The 17,548-nt window shown below is 47.3% G+C and overlaps 1 protein-coding gene and 1 long non-coding RNA gene across 18 annotated transcripts in view; one reads left to right on the plus strand and one right to left on the minus strand.

The window, feature by feature from the left end:
• The window catches only part of MACF1 (microtubule actin crosslinking factor 1), a 300,044-nt gene that overhangs the window by 221,854 nt on the left and 60,642 nt on the right, over positions 1 to 17,548 (plus strand). The gene's annotated exons all lie outside the window — the stretch shown is intronic.
• LOC309346586 lies at positions 4,604 to 17,169 on the minus strand. Of its 2 annotated transcripts, XR_014158692.1 has the most exons (4): positions 16,634 to 16,650; positions 15,676 to 15,744; positions 6,220 to 6,254; positions 4,604 to 4,776 (listed from the first exon to the last, which is right to left on the minus strand). It is a non-coding gene; the product is annotated as an uncharacterized lncRNA (long non-coding RNA). The 2 variants fall into 2 exon arrangements; XR_014158691.1 differs by having other exon boundaries at positions 15,676 to 17,169.

A 17,548-nucleotide genomic window follows, 5' to 3' on the forward strand; every position in this document is an offset into this window, starting at 1 on the left:
TTTTTCTTTCCTCCAGGTGCTTTGCATCGTTGGTTCCTACCTGTGCCTCCCATTCATGACTTTCCAACATAGTGCCTCATTAAGCAGGCACTAACCTCTGCACCTTTGTTCTTGGCTGGATGGACATCCTGTACTGCCCCTCATCCAAAATACCCCACTGTTGCTATTCTTCTCTCATCAAAGCCTTTTCTTTCTTACAAAATAGCACAGAATACACACATATGCATCCATCCTAACAATAGATGTCAGGCTTTTCCAGGGGAATGACCTCCCTAGGTGGTGATGATGTATTTCTTCTAACAGTGGAAATGCTGTCAAGATTAAGGTTTGCATGCAACCTACCCACCCTGCTTCTATGGGTGGTGCCTGTAGAGGTGTATATAAGGGTGAAAAAATGATCTGTTGTTGTTTTCCAGTTACCTGACCCAGTGAGCTCAAGAAAAGGAAGGCTCTGTGTGTGTGTGGTGGGGGGATTCCATGCAGAAAAAAGGGCCCCTGGTCTTCTCCATCTGCAAAATGGAAGTGAGAGGACAAACAAGATGTGCCTTGCATGTTAATAGTGCTTTATAACAGAAGACTGAAATGAATTAGGCATTAATCAATGTAATTGACTGCAGAGTTAAAACTGTGGTTGAGTTGGGGCTCTCCCATGTGAAATAGTTGCTGTTCTTGGAAGCCAGTTGAATTGGGGGGCAAGGGAAGGGCTCTGGGGCCCCGGTCCCCCTGAAGTTTTTTTTTTTGGGGGGTGCCTCAGGCGTCTCCCATTAATGCTCTCATGGAAAAAAAGAGAGGAGGCAAAAGGGTTTGGTGTGCCTGCTTCTGAAAGGGAGGTGCATAATGCAATCCATCTGTGTTCTTCTCTGGTTGTTCAGGAAGAAGCTAGCTTGCTCTCAAATCCCTTCCAATGCCTTGGCCAATGAGTGCAGAGGCATTGGCATTATCAGCAAGGTTTAATTCTTTTAGCTTAAACTTTAATCAAATCAGACTGAATTAATTAAGTCACTTTATATTTAGACTCCTTGCATTTAAATGTTTGCTTATGGTTCCTCCCCCTTCTTGCCAGCATACACCTAGGCACTGTGCACATAAGTAACAAGGGGATGGCGCTGAGGGTGGCAGGCCCCTTCCTAATGTGTGAATGTGCAGGTGCTGCAAATAGATCTGTGTGCAAGCAGAGATGTTCTCCAGCTCCAGTAAGAAGTCTTAATGAGTTGTGTCAGGCAACACCCTTCTTACTCAAGGAATAAAAGTGCTTTGGAAGAGAAGCCAGCAGGAACCCAGACAGCCTCCGCTTGCCAAAAGCAGCATTGGCCAAAGAATCTTGCCATTGTTCATTCTGTGGAAGACAGGGGAAAAAACCCTGATTAACCATGACCTTGGCCTTTTGGATGAGGTGCAATCTGGCTCCCTTGGGAGTTGATGCTGAACTCAGTTTCTCCCCTGTTTGCTTATTTGTTTGCTTATTTGTTAATTAATTTCCTGCCCAAACCTTGCTCTCAAAGGAGCCCAGGGCAGTAAGCAACAAGGTAGTAAAACAATGCAATTACAATAAAATAAAAATCTCTTTATAAACATTAAGGCCACCTAAAAACATTTTAAAACAGCTGCATATCCTCAGAGCAAATAGTTACAAAGATCTTTTCAGTCAGCAAATGCCCCCTGAATGTAAATTGGACACACCTTACTAGGGAGGTCATTCCAAAAATGGGGATCCACCACCAAGGAGGCCTTGTTACAGAGAAACATAAGCCAGGCAGCACCACAATCAACAGGGTTTCCCCTTCTGATCAAACTTGTGCTAATAAGTTTTCCAGGCCCAGAAAGTCCTATTTGGGGGAAGGGCTGTTGTAAAAGGGATGCTGTGCAGTTTTGCCTTGGATTCTTCTTCTGGCTGCATCAGTATAGGAAGCCAGTAGTTCCTCATCAATGTTCCCTTGCCAGTGCAAGGAAGCAAATAATGCCAAGGTAGAAAGCTCTAGGTTATTATCAGTGATGGAAAGACAGGCCTATCCCCATGGCAGAGCAGTGTACCCAGTCCAAACCACTAGTGCCACACAAAGAAGGGAGCAGGTACCCAGGCTAGAGTCTTCTCCCAGGACTTGTTTGCAGTGCAAAGTTCAGCCCTGCAACATGCGAAGTAGCAATAAGCAAGATTGCTTCTGCTTATGTGCTGAATGTTTCTCCAACGGCTAACCACAGTTAGCACTCATGCACAGCTGGGAAGAGTGAAAAGGAGGAGTGGGAATCCTGGAAGGACCACCTGATCATATAACAGAGCCATTCCCCATAGAGTTCAGAGCACAGAATGCCCCAAGTTGAGAGAAGGCAGATGCAGATTCAGTAACTGGAGGGTGTGAGCCAAGCGCCTGTCCACTGATTGATGATTGCTAGCAATTCAGCACTTTAGAGCAGCCTTTGTGGTAGCTGAGGCTGATGGGAGATGTAGTCTGATCAGGTTGGCAAAGGCTGCTTTAGATGGGTGGGCATTCGTGTTTGCCTTCTTAACAGCTCTCAAGCTCCCCTGTGCTGGAAGGCAAGTTGGCCTTGTGTTTGGGAAAATGTGTGCGTATCTAATTTGACCCTTTGGTAAACAACATAAAAGGATGCTTCATCAGCTCCCATTGCTTGCCACACCTTCCTGTTGTGGAAATCAATCAGCAGCTGAGTTTGCCAAGCAGAGTAGGGAGAGAGAGTTGTGTTTCCTGCAGGGTGCGTCCCAGAATGGGCAGCAGCTGTGAGCACTGTAGTGTTTGGCCTGGCAAGCCAAGAGGCTGTTTACTTAGCAGCTCTGCAAAATACCCGCTTTATCTGAGGTTGGCATCACCAGGGCGCTTTCGGTTCCCGACAACAAACTAGTCATTTATGTCCACTTACATAGTTTCTCAAAATTTGAGGCAACACAGTTTCAGAGACTAAGAATGAGCAGGTGACTCATGAGCTGGAGGCTGGCGACAGAGGTTATTTTTCTGAGGAAAAGGAAAAGGAGATAGAAGAGTGTATGTTGTACATACAATTGGGTGCCCAGGGCTCAAATTTGGCATCTTTCGCCTGGAAGCTCTGCTCCAAAATCTCCAGTCTGTTAAAGCAAGCTACTTAGTGGCAAGAGGAATGCACTTGGTACATGTTTAAAAGAAAATTAACCTTAAGGAAACAAGCCCAGGGTTTAGCTCAGCTGAGTGCCAACCCAGATGAAGCATCAGAGGGGACTCTTAATCAGGTGGGAAACCCAGGAGAGGCCTGAAGTGCAGATGGAAGATTGCAAACAGAACACCCAAGGACTGGATGAGCTGCAAAGGTGGGAAGCTTACATAGGGGTCTCCCAGCCAATCAGAAGGCCAGGCAGGGTTTCAGTTTGAGGAATAGATGAAGGCATGGCAGTGTTAAGGATCCACCACTCCCTGGGATGGCTGAAGTGAGGGCCACTCTTCAGTGTAGCATCTAGTGCTGGAGAATGAGCAATTTTAGGTACAAATTCTTCAAAAAAAGTAAATGTTGGGAAACTAGGAGGAATGGCCACTGAGAGGGTGAGTTCTGGGCAAGTGGGAAGCCCAACTGTGGCAGTTCACAGCTGAGTTGATGGAGTGGCCTTAATCCTGTCACTTGAAGTGGCCTTTGCTGGTGCCAAATGTCACATCTGAGGACACTGAAAACACTCTCTCTGAATGGTATTGTAACCAGGATTGCAGGACATGGGTTGCTGTACTATATAGACCAGTTTTCTTCCACTACTCCCCAAAGGAGCTAGAACAAGGGCTTGCCACCACCAGTGTGAGATGATATTCCTTCCAGTGGCAGAAAGAGAAGCTTGTATTGGAGCTGCAACTTTCTTTCAGTGGTGTTGTGCTTCCTTATTTTCTGTGGATGAAATATGCTCCTTAAATGGACCATGCCAGACTGTAGGGCTCCAGAAACCTCCTGGTTTTGTTGCCTGGTGGTTGCTTAGCATCTAGCAAGGTTTGATCTGTGCCTGGTGGGCTTCAGTCAGTTTGGTGAGTAGGTTTAATCCAGGCACTTTGCCAGGCATGGCCTGGTTGGGCTGCTGTGGGGAGCAATTTTCTGCAGTGCATCCTAGGAAATCTGTTGCATCGCTTGCAGAAATGCTAACTCTGGCTGTTGGGACAAGGCCACCTTCCTTTAACCACAATCTGCAAGAAGAGAAGAGGCTTTTCTTCTTAGGAAAGCAGGATTGTAAGGTGCCTGAGACCTGACATGAAATCAGTTTGAAGTCTGTCATGAGCAAAGCAGATAAAAGGAATTGCCCAGTGCAGTGCAGTTGGGTGGGATTAGCCTGGCAGCTTTTGTCTAGAGCACGTTTGGAGCTGAGGGTTTAGCCTGGTGTCACAGCTACCCCCTATGTCCACAGAAATGTAATTTCCTCCCCTCAAAGATTGGTGCAGGCAGAACTGCTGGATCTAGGCTGGAAGAGGTTGAATGGAGGAGGAAAGATAAAGTAAATCCCTTGTGTTTCATAAGTACTAGCCGAGCGTGAGTGAAGGAGGGGCTTTAAAATAAATTATACAAATCCCGCTTCTTTCGTAGGAGGGTGTGTGCTTGTGCGAAGGTGCAGTGTTAAATTCTGAATTAGCATAATCACAGAGAGCTTAGCACTGGGATAACTTTAATGCTGCTGGCTGTGGTTGCGGAGGAGCACCTCCCTGTGAAAAACTTTGTGCCTGTAAATCAGCCATGCCTTTCTCGGGTTGATGGGAGCTGTAGTCTTAAGACATCTAGTGGGTACCAGTTTGAGGAAGATTGCTGCAATTCTCCATAACTATCCTTAAAAAGAAGAAGCAGATAAGATTGTAAGGTCACTGACAAAAAAAGCAAAAAAGAAAAGGTGCTGTACATTTATGAACTTCCAAGAACCATAATGGCTAACTAGAACTTCCAAGTGCAGAGGCAGCCTACCAGTAATACCAGAAACCTGGGACAAACTGTGAGGATCAGCCTATTTTCCTCCTGACCTGCTTGTGGCCTCCCAAGATGTCTCTGGTTGCTTATTGTTGGAAACAGGATGCTGGGCTGAGATGGACCTTTGGCCTGATTCAGCAGGTGTCTCCTTTCATCATAGTTCTGTGTTAGCCAAAACTGCCCCCCCCCATCTTTCCCCAATAACCCCATCATAGTCCAGTCAAAGATCACTGATTGGGCCTAGGAAATCAGGGGGTGTTGTTTGAATTAAAGCCTGCTTCCACTGCCATGGGCTTAGCCTTGGAGTGTGTGAATTAATGCTGGAAGATTCAGGACAGATCAAAGAAAGTACTTCATGCAGCATATAGTCAAATTATGGAACTTGCTCCCCCCAGAGGCAGTGATGGCCACCAATGTGGATGACTTTGAAAGAAGATTAGACTAATGCATGAAGGGGAGGGCTATCAGTGGCTACTACCCATGATGCCTATGCTCTACCTCCACAGTTGGAAGTAGCAATGCTTCCATTGTGCCTGAGCTGTGCTTGAGGGTTTCTCACAGGAATCTAGTTGGCCACTATGAGAAAAGGATGTCCACCTATGCTGGACTAGGTGAGCCTGATCCAGCAGGCTATTCTTATGTTCTGTCATTCTAAAGAAGTGAACATGTTACTGGGCATGTGCTGAGTGAATTCTCACCACTGAGCAGCCTCAAGCCGCTCACACACCAAGGTAGAATAGTGAAGAATGCCTTCTAGGCCAATATTGGGTCTGGGCCCCTCACATTTTAGAAATGAAGTCTTGAGGAAAGTGCTTTGCTTTGCTGCTTACTTCCAGCTGCTAAGTTGCATTACAAGGGACCTAAAAATACCCATCCAAATAGCCTCCTGATGTGGCTTGCCCGTGCAAGCAGTTTGTGTTGTTGCCTGGAGGAGCTGTTGTGCAGTTGTTTAGCAGATAGGGGTAAGGAGGGCGCTGAAGTCTGCAAATGGGCAGTGTGGAGGGGGGTGCACGAGGCAAGGCCCATAAGCAAAATACAGGCTGTGTTGTATACTTTTGCATGCCCAGCAAGCCCCATATATGGAGGTGCTCTGCCTTCTGAAGGAAAAATAGGGAGTTTTGCTGTAATCCTTGGTGCCGTTTAACCATCAACAGTCTTCTTATGCCTTGTTTGTGAAACACAACCCATAGTTTAAGACTTGAGCTTCAAGCTTTAATTGATTTAATCAGTAGATCAATCAACTAAATCTTTTGCTGATGAATCCATGGGAACAGATTTTAATTAGCGGAGTTAAAAAAAACCACTTACCTATTTTCTGAGGCTATTTTGAGTACAGTGTGCCACTGCCATAAAAAAATGACAAAAAGAAAACATTGAAGGTGGTCTTTTCCTGTTAATAGTGTGCTTTAAAATGCCACTGCTGCTGTCTCAATACAGTACAAATATTTTAGACTTTGGGATCTCCTGCCTGAAACCTTGGAGAGTCCCTGCCAGTCAGTGTAGACAGTACTGTGATAGATGGGTCCAAGGGTCTGAGTCAGGAACATAGGAAGCGGCCTCATACCACCTCCCTTGTGAGTTATCAACTGCCATTCATTAATTGCTCGACAGCCCTACTTAAGATCAGTTTGTAGGATTAATTTGCTCAGTGGCTCACCAGAGCACAGTCCTGGAATCTGCTTGTAGCTCTGTCGCTACAAAGCCACATTCCCCAAACATGTGGATTAACACTGTACTTCTGAGCATGTAGACTGCTTTCCATCCACTGTTGAGCTACTACAGCAAACCTTGCAATCAGTTTAACAAGGCGGGGACCCAGGTGCAACCGTGGGCAAAGTCCCAGCTCCTCCTTTTAAAGAAATGCTTTGTGAAAAGCTGCTGGCTACAGAAGGAAACCAACTTTGGCTTAAAAGTGCCCCCCCCCCCAAGTTATTGTCCTCCAGGCATTTTGGACTACCACTTCCAGCAGCCCCAGCATCACATGGCCGTGCTGGTGGAGTTGTAGTCCAAAACATCTGGAAGGTGTCAGGTTGGGGCTGCTCGAAAGGATGAGCCTCTTGAGCTAACAAACCTTTGCTGTGCATGTGGGCTTGGGAGTTTGCTTGAATTTGCCTTGGGATTCTTTGCTCACCAGGCATACTGTAATCCCACAAATAAACTGAAATTAGCAGACGTGCCTTTGGCTTGTTCTCCCTCTCTCTCACGCCCTTCCTTCTAAATTGTCGCTAGGGGATACAGAGTCTGGAAGTTCCATCATCAGGTAAATATAGTTCAGTGCCACAGCTGGCTGCTTGGCCGGTCTTTCTACATCACACTGCAAGAAATGCAAAAGGAACCATGGTCCCCATGGATCCCTCAGAAATCTTGTACTCTGCCCATCTCCTACACCTGGGCCAATTTTCTGGGTGCTCAGAGCATCTTATTGGAAGGATCCCAGAACACTCAAAGTGCTGAAGACAGTCATAAGGAAGTAGCCATTATTCATTTAAAGGAGTGCCCTCTTGTTATGAACCCAAAAGGATTTCCCCCCCACCAGGTAAAATGTCCCTCCAGGTTTTTGAAAAACATATATAGGAGCAGGGAGGCATTAGTTCCTACACACACCCCTCCCTGTTCTCTCTCCAGGCAAGGAAGAGGCATTATCCAAGTTCAAGGACACATTTAAGCCAGGCAAAACTGCTCTAGGATAGTGGTTTTAGGCAGGGCAGTGAAAGGTGTGGCCTGTGGAGACTCCCAAGGACCAGAAAGTGAGGTCTGCAGTATTTAGACTCCAGGTTCCCTACCCCTATCTTAAAGAATCAGTTGAGGCAGGGGAAGAGATATTTTAGATTCTTAGTTGCCAGAGCTGAAATTTTAGAGACCATTTCAAGGAAGTGGGTGGAGTGGAAGAAATGTTACCATTCTTATACGTGGGCATCTTGTGTGAGTTGTTGCCACTTGGAATTTTTCCAAGACCGTCAAGCAGGCTTGAAGTAATGCCAGTTCAAAGCAAATATTTCAGCTTCAAGAGAGTCAGTTTGTGTGATGAAGGACAGACCAATTTTGATGTCAGTATCTTTATGTGCATATTTGATTTTAGTGGGGAAGGGGATAGGCCTACATTCCCTCTTCCAAGGAGGAGGGGAATGAATGTATATTGGCACTCCTTTTGTTGGCATGTGACCTGATGAGGAAATAGCCAAAGAATTCCTGGCTGCAAACTCAACACATCGTCCTTTTATAAGTGAGGGGGGAAACCTCACATGGAATTCCTCAGATTCTTTCTGCAGGAAGCTGGGAGAGCCATTAAAAAAGAAAAACTCGCCCTGCGCAGTTGAAGGCAGTTTGAACAGCAAAGGCGGCGGTGGCACATGAAGGGCCTGCTTTGGTGAAACTACTGGCCAGATTATTGTTGCAGCTGCATCCAATTATTACAGCTAGCCTAGACGTTCTTCTGTGACTGTAATGTCTGGCTGTCTACTGCGCTCTTGAGCCAAGCAAGGGAAAGGCCAGGAAGGGGGTCTCTGTGTGCACATAAAACAGTATATTGGCTGGTGGGGCTCTGGGAAGAGAGGAGGCTGGGCAATCTCTCTAACTCTGTATGCAGCCATTGCTATAGGGCTTTTTGGTGGTGAAATTTCCTGTTTGGTATAAATGATGCAATGAAATGTTGGTTAATGAGATGAATGCTCTGTGGTACCAGAATCCAAGCAGATAATCTGGATCAACTTTACTTGGCCCATCCCTTAACTGTTTGCCAAGTTTTCTCCCTCGCCTTGGGGGAGGAAATCATATTTAAAGTTTGATTTGATTGACAAGAATTGCTCCTCCCCCAGAATTGCCTCGCTGGATTGTGCACCTGCTCTATGCAGCATACCTGTGGCCTGGATTGCTTCGGTTGATTGTGGGAGGAAGCTCCTAGGAGGGTAATTTATTGGGTAGGAGTGTGAGCTATCTTTGCATGGAAACTGAATTGCACTCGCCCACTTCTACCCCCACCCATACAATCCGGGTTCAGTTGCTGCTTTTAATCACAACCTTGCAGGTTTTGTGGGGAGAAGGTGCGTGAACGTGCTGTTGCAGATGAGGCAACTGCTTTTTGGCCATGATTTCCAGATCGTATAATGAGGAAATCTGTGCTTTGTCAAGTGTTCACTGTGGGTTCCTCAAATCAAGGTAGACAATCTTCCCTGAAAGAGTGTTTGCCCCAAGGCTACCAGCAACTCCCTTCACCAATCACAGAGTGTTGCAGGCTGTGCTTTTGGTTTCCAGGGACAAGCCCAGGACACCTGGTATGAGCTGAGAATGATGCCCTCCTACACATCAAGGTGGGCAAGTTCAAGGTAGAAAAGCTTGAAAATTGTATGACTACTGTGGGAATGTTCTGGGGTGCAGGAGAGGATATATTGACTAATTATATCCTTATCCAACTTGTACTAACAAGTTCCCAAAATATCAGCAGAGTTTATAGACATTCCCCTTTAAGTACGCAACGGTAACGCTTGCACAGGTTCGCTAGAACCTCTATAATAATTACTCTGGTAATTTCCCCTTTGTTCCCTCTTAAAATACAAGACACGACACAGTCTTTATAAAAGTATAAAAGAGTTTACTCACGTTCCGTTCACAATATGATCCCAGAAGGTAGGCAGGCTTAAAAAGGTTACATGCAGTTAGAATCTATCTTGTAGCAAGATAGTACTGTCCTCTCTTGGCTGGGAGCCAAGAGGGCATCCTTAGATGTTTCCTCATCGAAGGAAGATGGCAGAGAGAGAGGCAAGAGGCAAGAGGCAAGAGAGAGAGTGGCTGCCTGCCCTGTGCTTTTATCATTACCTGCACAGGTGAGGCCACACCCACCTCTGGTCACATGCGGAGGAAGTCCGTCCCCAGGAAGTTTACCTGCTTGCTGGACAGACATCCCTCCCCATGTTCTAACATGTACACTCTAGGAATGTTGTCATTGACTGCTCCTGTGTTTACATCCCACATATACCCCTTCTCAGGCAATACAACATACACAAAACATAAACAACTTTATTCAACCACCCAGAGTCCCAGCTTCACACGTAGATTCTGGAAACTCTCTCTTGGTAGGGGTTTCGTCAGGATGTCAGCAGTCATCTCTTGGGTGCTGCAGTAGGATAGTTCCACAAGTCCATCCTGGATCATCTGGCGTATGTAGTGGTATTTAACCCCAATGTGTTTTGTTCTGGCCAGGAACTTCTCACTCTGCGTCAGCTTCAGGCAACTTTGATTGTCCTCTAGCAAGCTGACAGGCCCTTTTCTCACCAACCCAAAATCCTTTATGAGTTGATCAAGCCAGGCTTCTGTTGCTGCAACGTATTCTGATTCTGTGGAAGATAATGCTACACAGCTCTGTTTATAACTGCCCCATGAAACAGGTCCATCACCAAACATGAAAACATGACCACTTGTTGATTTATAATCAGCATTATCCCCAGCCCAATCCGCATCAGTATACCCAACCAACTTAGGGTCTCTGACGGCTGGTAACCTTAATTTACAATTCATGGTACCCTTCAAATATCGCACCACCCTCTTTACACCTGCCCAATCATGCTCAGTGGGAGAATTCACTTTTCTGCTAAGAATCCCCACAGCATTAGCTAAGTCAGGTCTACATGTGGTAACTAAATACAAAAGTTTACCAATCGCCGACCTGTAGTCATTGTTGTCTGGCAACTGCTTCGAATCCTGCTGATTCTTCAGGAAGTCAGTAGCCATCGGTGTAGCAACTGGATGTGCGTCTTGCATCTGCATGTGCTCAATTAGCTCGTGGATCTTCTGTCTTTGGCTGAGAAGAAATGAGCCGTCCTCTTCTCTTTCCACCTGGATCCCGAGGTAGTACTGGACATCTCCTAGCTCCTTGACCTCCACCTCTTTGCTAAGGTGTTTTACTATCTGTGTATAGTCTTTCTCACTTGCTGTGGCAATAATCAGGTCATCAACAAATGCTAAGATATATGAGAATTGTCCATTATTTGACTTACTGTACAAGCACTTGTCAGCGTCGCCTTGCTTGTACCCAAGTTGCGTCAGCATTTTATGCAACTTCTGGTTCCAGGCTCTAGCAGCCTGTTTAAGTCCATAAAGTCCTTTCTGCAGTTTGCACACTAAATGTGCCTCATGTGGTTTCACAAAACCTTTGGGCTGTTTCATATAAATTTCTTCAGAAATCTGCCCATGTAGAAAAGCGGTAGCAATGTCTATGTGTTTCACTCTCATTTTCTTGGAGGCTGCAATGCTTAGAAGCATTCTTACGCTGCTGTACCTCACGGTTGGTGCAAAAACTTCATCATAATCTTCACCAAAACGCTGTGAAAATCCCTGTGCTACAAGTCTAGCTTTGTAGCGCTGCACTTCTCCTTCTGACCCCTTCTTAACCTTGAAAACCCATTTACTGCCAATGGCCTTCTTACCGGGAGGCAGCTCAGTGAGTGTCCAGGTCTTGTTCTGATGCAGTGCATCCATCTCCTCCTGCGCGGCCTTCCTCCAGAGACTGGCTTCTGCAGCTGGCATCTCCTGTATCTCTTCCCAAGTGGAAGGTTCTTGTGGAAACGCCGACCCTGCAAAGTAGGACAACCGTAATGGTGGGACACCTTTGTTGGTTCTGGACGAGCGCCTGACCTCTGGTTCTGCGACCGCATCAGCTTCCTCATCCTCCTCCAACGCAGGCATGTCCCCATCTGAGTCCTCATCTTCGTCTCTGGTGCCGCCAGGGTTCTGGTCCTCTGCGTCTTCTGGTGTGTCGCCTGTAGGGGGCGCTGTAACACTTGAAGGCAGATTATTACTTTGTGGGGTCTCAAAAGGGAAATATACAAATTCTTGAGTCCTTTCTGACTCATCGGAAGAATCCACAACAGTGTTCTTAGTGTCTACCTTTCCATATTCATCAAAATAAACCGCATGGTATGCATTTGTCTTGCCAGTTTGTAAGTCCATAATTCTGTATCCTTTGCCTCCAGAGGCATATCCCACAAGGATACCTGCTTTTGCCCTGGAGTCAAGCTTGTGTCTGTGTTCCTTGGGCACGTGGAAGTAACATGGACTTCCAAACACACGTATGTGCGACAGATTGGGAGCTTTCCCATGCCAAAGTTCAAATGGTGTGCGCTCTGCACCTTTAGTTGGCAGTCTATTCTGCAAATAGACCGATGTGTACACTCCTTCGGCCCACAGCTTCTGTGGCAAACATGCATCCTTTAGCATGCACCTTGTCATGTCCATAATGGACCTAAACTTTCTCTCAGCTATGGCATTCTGCTGTGGTGTGTAAGGAATTGTGGTTACGTGTGCAATTCCTTCCTTGGCCAGGAGAGCCTGCATTTCATTTGAGCAGTACTCACCTCCATTGTCGCTCATTAGCACAGCTGGAGCTCTCTGGAATTTGTTCTTGACCATGGCAATGTATTCCTGGAACTTGTCCACTGTCTCACTCTTCTCTTTGAGAAAATATACAACACAAAATCTTGAAAAGTCATCCAGAAATATTAAAATATATCTATTCTTTCCCAGTGAGGGAACATTCATGGGTCCACATATGTCAGTGTGCACTATGTCAAGCACTTTGTTGCTTCTTTGTTCTGCACAACGTGGAAATGAAGGTTTTACAGCCTTCTCAGTAATACAGCTTATGCACTTTGCTGGAGCTTTGTTGCTCTGCTTTACCTGCAAACCTCTTACAAGATCTCTTTTCTGTAGATCCAGAATGACGTTGGTGTCTCTATGTCCAAGCCTTCTGTGCCATAGGTCCAGATCTGCTTCATCCTTCTGGCTGGAATGTGCCACTTTTGCAGACTGATTCTCTGAAACATCAAGCTCATATACACCATTGATTAGCTTTGCTTGAGCAAACACTTTGCCATTTCTAGTCACTTTACATTCTCCATTTCCAAATGTGATCTGGAAACCTTTCTTGTCCAAAGTGGACACGCTGATTAAATTGCAGCTCAGCTCTGGAACATACAAAACTCTAGAGATTGTGTTCTCAATGCATTCATTGTTTATATTGCATTTCAGACTCATGGAACCTGCACCTTTTGCTTTAACAATGTTGCCATCTGCAATCTCAATTTCAGATCCTTCTTCATCATTTATCTCATTAAAATAGTCCTTTTTATATGAAAAATGTGAGCTGGCACCTGAATCAATTATCCATTTATTACGTCTATTTTCACGATTCTGGACAGCTAAATTCCTTTCTTGCAGTAGCCATGTGCATTCACATTTCCCCTTCTTTTCCCCTTTTGGCTGAAAGGGGTGGGGTTTCTTGGCTTTAGGAGCCTTGCAATTCTTTGCAATGTGTCCTTCTTTGTTACAATTGAAACAAATCACTTTCTTAGGCATCTCTTTGGACTTTGTACATTGCCTAGATGCATAACTGCTGTCCTTGCTTCTAGCATTTCTCACTGGAGATTCAGCTCTATCTCTGCATTCTTCTTTTAAATAACCAATCAAGTCTTTAAAAGTCAGACCTTGTCTATGATCCATCAAACTTACAAATGCGCTAAAGCGTGGTCCAAGTGATGATAACAAAAATGCTATCTTTGTATCTTCATCAAAAGCTTTGGGAGTCAGATCAATTCTTTGAATAATCTCAGTAAACTTGTTGATGTGCTCTGTGAATTCCTCTTTTGAATTCATCCTCACTCTGGTTAATTTACACACCAAGTTTCTGAAGCAGTTTATGCTAGATTCTCCATACACGCGCTCAATATCTCTTAAGATTTGAGATGCATCATCTGTACTATTTATTAATGATAGCTGCTCATCACGAAGTCCACTCAAAATTATGTGTCTAGCTTCGCTGTTCATGCGTTTCCAAGCACTTATCTTGGCTAAAGCTTCCTCAGACGATCCCGTAGGTTGAGGGTTTAAAGCTTCCAAAATGTGCTTATAATCTAAACATGCTATCAAGCGCTGCTTCCAGTGCATGAAATTGTGTTCATTCAGCACAGGCATTCCTAGCTTTGCATCACTATCAAAAGCTGCTCTAGCCATCTTAAAATCCAAAAATTTGAAAATTCTTCAAAATTTCAAAATTTCTCAAAATTTTAAAATCAAAATCTCAAAAATCTAAAAATGCAAAACAATTCTTCACTGCCTTGGGTCACTGTGAACTCTGAGGGAAGGGGGGGGTTGCTTAATCCCCACTGCACAATGGAACAAAGGACCATGTGCTTACCAGGAAGTTAACTCAGAAAAATACTACTCAACTCAAAATCACAATCCAATGCAATCCTTCAAAAATACGCAGAAATATGCAATACTGGGCCCAATAACCCTTTGTGGGAATGTTCTGGGGTGCAGGAGAGGATATATTGACTAATTATATCCTTATCCAACTTGTACTAACAAGTTCCCAAAATATCAGCAGAGTTTATAGACATTCCCCTTTAAGTACGCAACGGTAACGCTTGCACAGGTTCGCTAGAACCTCTATAATAATTACTCTGGTAATTTCCCCTTTGTTCCCTCTTAAAATACAAGACACGACACAGTCTTTATAAAAGTATAAAAGAGTTTACTCACGTTCCGTTCACAATATGATCCCAGAAGGTAGGCAGGCTTAAAAAGGTTACATGCAGTTAGAATCTATCTTGTAGCAAGATAGTACTGTCCTCTCTTGGCTGGGAGCCAAGAGGGCATCCTTAGATGTTTCCTCATCGAAGGAAGATGGCAGAGAGAGAGGCAAGAGGCAAGAGGCAAGAGAGAGAGTGGCTGCCTGCCCTGTGCTTTTATCATTACCTGCACAGGTGAGGCCACACCCACCTCTGGTCACATGCGGAGGAAGTCCGTCCCCAGGAAGTTTACCTGCTTGCTGGACAGACATCCCTCCCCATGTTCTAACATGTACACTCTAGGAATGTTGTCATTGACTGCTCCTGTGTTTACATCCCACAACTACAAGGAGTTGGGACTATTGAGCATTAAGGATTCAGGGCCTCATTGAGGCAAACGCCTGTGCAAAGTTTCTCCTGCCAGCTCCCCCTGAGTCCTTCCTCGCTTTGTGCAGTGTTGCTAGAGCTAGAAACCTTCACCTTTGCTTGCTCTTGGTGCTTTGTTTCTGCAAATAGTCATGTTGCAGGGAAGCCAGATTGGCAGGGAGTGACTTGTTTAAAAGTGTTTGCACATGGTCAGAGGCACTCTTGCAGTAAAAACAAGTACGCTGTGGAGATCCATGGCCCAAACTGAGCCTCTGGATGAGCCACTGCATGTCACTGCAGGGCTGCTCTTTTCACTCCTTGGGGTGATGCTGCCTACATTTCACCCCACCTTTGGGGGGGGTGTGGGTGTGTGTCAGCAGCGTGACCAAAATGCGCTGTGATTCATTAATGCAACCCCACCCTAGCCACAGCTAAAGTGGGAAGCTTGCTGCATTTCCTCTCCATCTGACCCAACTTATCTGTCTCCATTCATATTGCCCTGAAAATTTAAAGGAGGCATAGAGACGAATCACAGCTTTTTCATGTGAGGCTTTACACCTTACTAACCGAGGCTCACTCTTCACATTCTATTCTTTGGAAGTGTACAGTACCATGAGGGCTGATTGTGGGTGTGATGTTGTGTGAGAAAGGCCCCCAAAAGAGGAACTTTTTTATTCTTTGTTTCACAGGGCTTAATCCTATCATGTAGTTAGAAGCAGGTTATGTTGGGTCTTTGCTATGGCCCTCCTAAAATGGTGTGTTGCAAGGGAAATGTCAGGCAAACGCCTTTGAAATCCAACTATGAAACTTTAGCCCCATTTGAAATATCCTAGCATACCTTTGTGTAGATATTTCCACATAAAGACACATCTTGACCCTGTCCTGCTGTTTTCTCACACATGCACACCTGTGCTTTAAAAAAAATGGAATTGAGGATGCTTTCATACACAGTGTTGTCAAAGCTGTAAGGTTGCAGGAGATTTAAATGACCTGCAACTCCTTAGCCAATTGCTGGATAGCAAATAAGAGCTAAGGAAGAGGGATTTACTCTGCACAGGTACCTCCCCTGCTCCATCATATTAATAAGCTCATCTGCAAGTTATTTCCCCTGCCCTCTCCTGGAAAAACCCAACGTCAGCAATTTAGAATAGTGGTTTTGTATGCCTAGGAGGAAGACAGTGGTGAGGTACTATCATTTCCGCCCCCTAGTGAAAATTGCAGCTTTGAGAAGATTGCTCTGCACTCTGCACATGTTTAAGCGGCGCGTTCTCACGCTCCAACGAAACGTCTCTACCATCTTTGCGGCTCCAGTGTGCTACTCGAGGCAGAACCTTATATTTCTCTGCTTTGGGGGACGGTTGTTTGCCGGAGAGAGGGTGGAAAGAGATTCGCTGGCAGTCGTGCGGGCGGTTGCTGATCGCAAGGCGTCTCTCCCCGCCCCCGCCCCCCAAAAAGTCTTGGCCTCCGCGAACCGGAGTCAGCGGAGGGGCGCGTTGGAGGGAAGCAGGGCGCCGCTGCTCTTTGTCAAGGGATTTGCGCTGCGACCTCCGCCCCAGGCGAAGGGGGCAGAGGAGGAGGGGGAGACCCAGACAAGGCGGGGGAGGGGTTGTTTCTCCCCAGGAACCAGCAAGATTCCTTTTCTCCCCCGCGGACCAGGCTCAGCGCCCAGCCGCATTTCCCGCTGCTGAGCGGCCGGGTCCTTGACTGGCGGGGCTGGATTTCCGCGCCTCGATCCGCCCGTGGCCGTTGGCTTCGCCGAGCCCGCCTGGGGCTCACTAAGGCCGCCCCCATCCTACCTCCTCCCCGCTCCGCCTCGCCTCGCCTCGCCTGCTGGTCCCCGCCTCCTTCCTTCCTCCCTCCCCTCCCTCCCTCCCCTCCCCTCGGAGTTGGCAGCTCGGTGGCCCAGCCGGAATCTCGCAGCCGTTGGCGCTGAGGGCCGGAGCTCTCCTGCCGGAGTTGGGCTTCCCGGGAGGGGGGCGGACTGCTGCTCGGTCTCGCCCCGCCGGCCCTCCTCCAAGGGCGAGCAAGAGGAGCGGCCTGCCAGCCAGCCAGCCAGCCGTCGCGCGCTCTGCATCCCTCCATCCGAGCGAGCCTCGCCGCGCAGCCTTTTGTTCCCCCGGCAAGAAGTTTGTGCGCTGAGAAGGGCCGTGACAGCTGCAGCCCCGTTAAGGAGCACAGAAGAGGGGGCGGCGGCGGCTCCTGCCGCTCGCTTGACATGCAGCCCACGGCTCGGCTCGGCGGGGACGGCTGCCGGGGGAGGCGGGCCCCGCTCTTGCCGCCGCCGCGACGCACAAAAGGCTCCAACTAAACTTCCCTCCTGGAGAGCGAGCGAGCAAGCAAGCAAGCAAGCAAGCAAGCAAGCGGAGAGAGCTCCGTCTGCGCGGCCCGAGCATGGTAGGAGCCGAGAGCCGCCCGGCGAGGACCCCGGCAGCCGGCTGTCCCGGCCCGTCCCCTGCGGGGGCGCCTCTGCTTCTGTCCGCCGGCTGCCGCCGCCCTTGAGCGAGGGAGGAGCGCCGAGCAGACTTCGCCACGAGATTCCCAGACTGCACGGGGAGAGCTGCCCGCCTCCCTTCCGGGGCCTCTGCTAGCGGTGCTGAACCAGCTATCCCGCCCGCCGGCCGAGGATGCTGGGCAGACTGGAGGCGCCCGACGTCGCCCGGCATGAAGAACTTCCTGCGCTGGGACCGCGAGGGATCTCCGCCGCCGGGCGC

This window comes from Podarcis erhardii (assembly GCF_964252035.2).
Source record: "Podarcis erhardii genome assembly, chromosome: 7".
In the NCBI taxonomy this organism is placed as follows: Eukaryota; Metazoa; Chordata; class Lepidosauria; order Squamata; family Lacertidae; genus Podarcis; species Podarcis erhardii.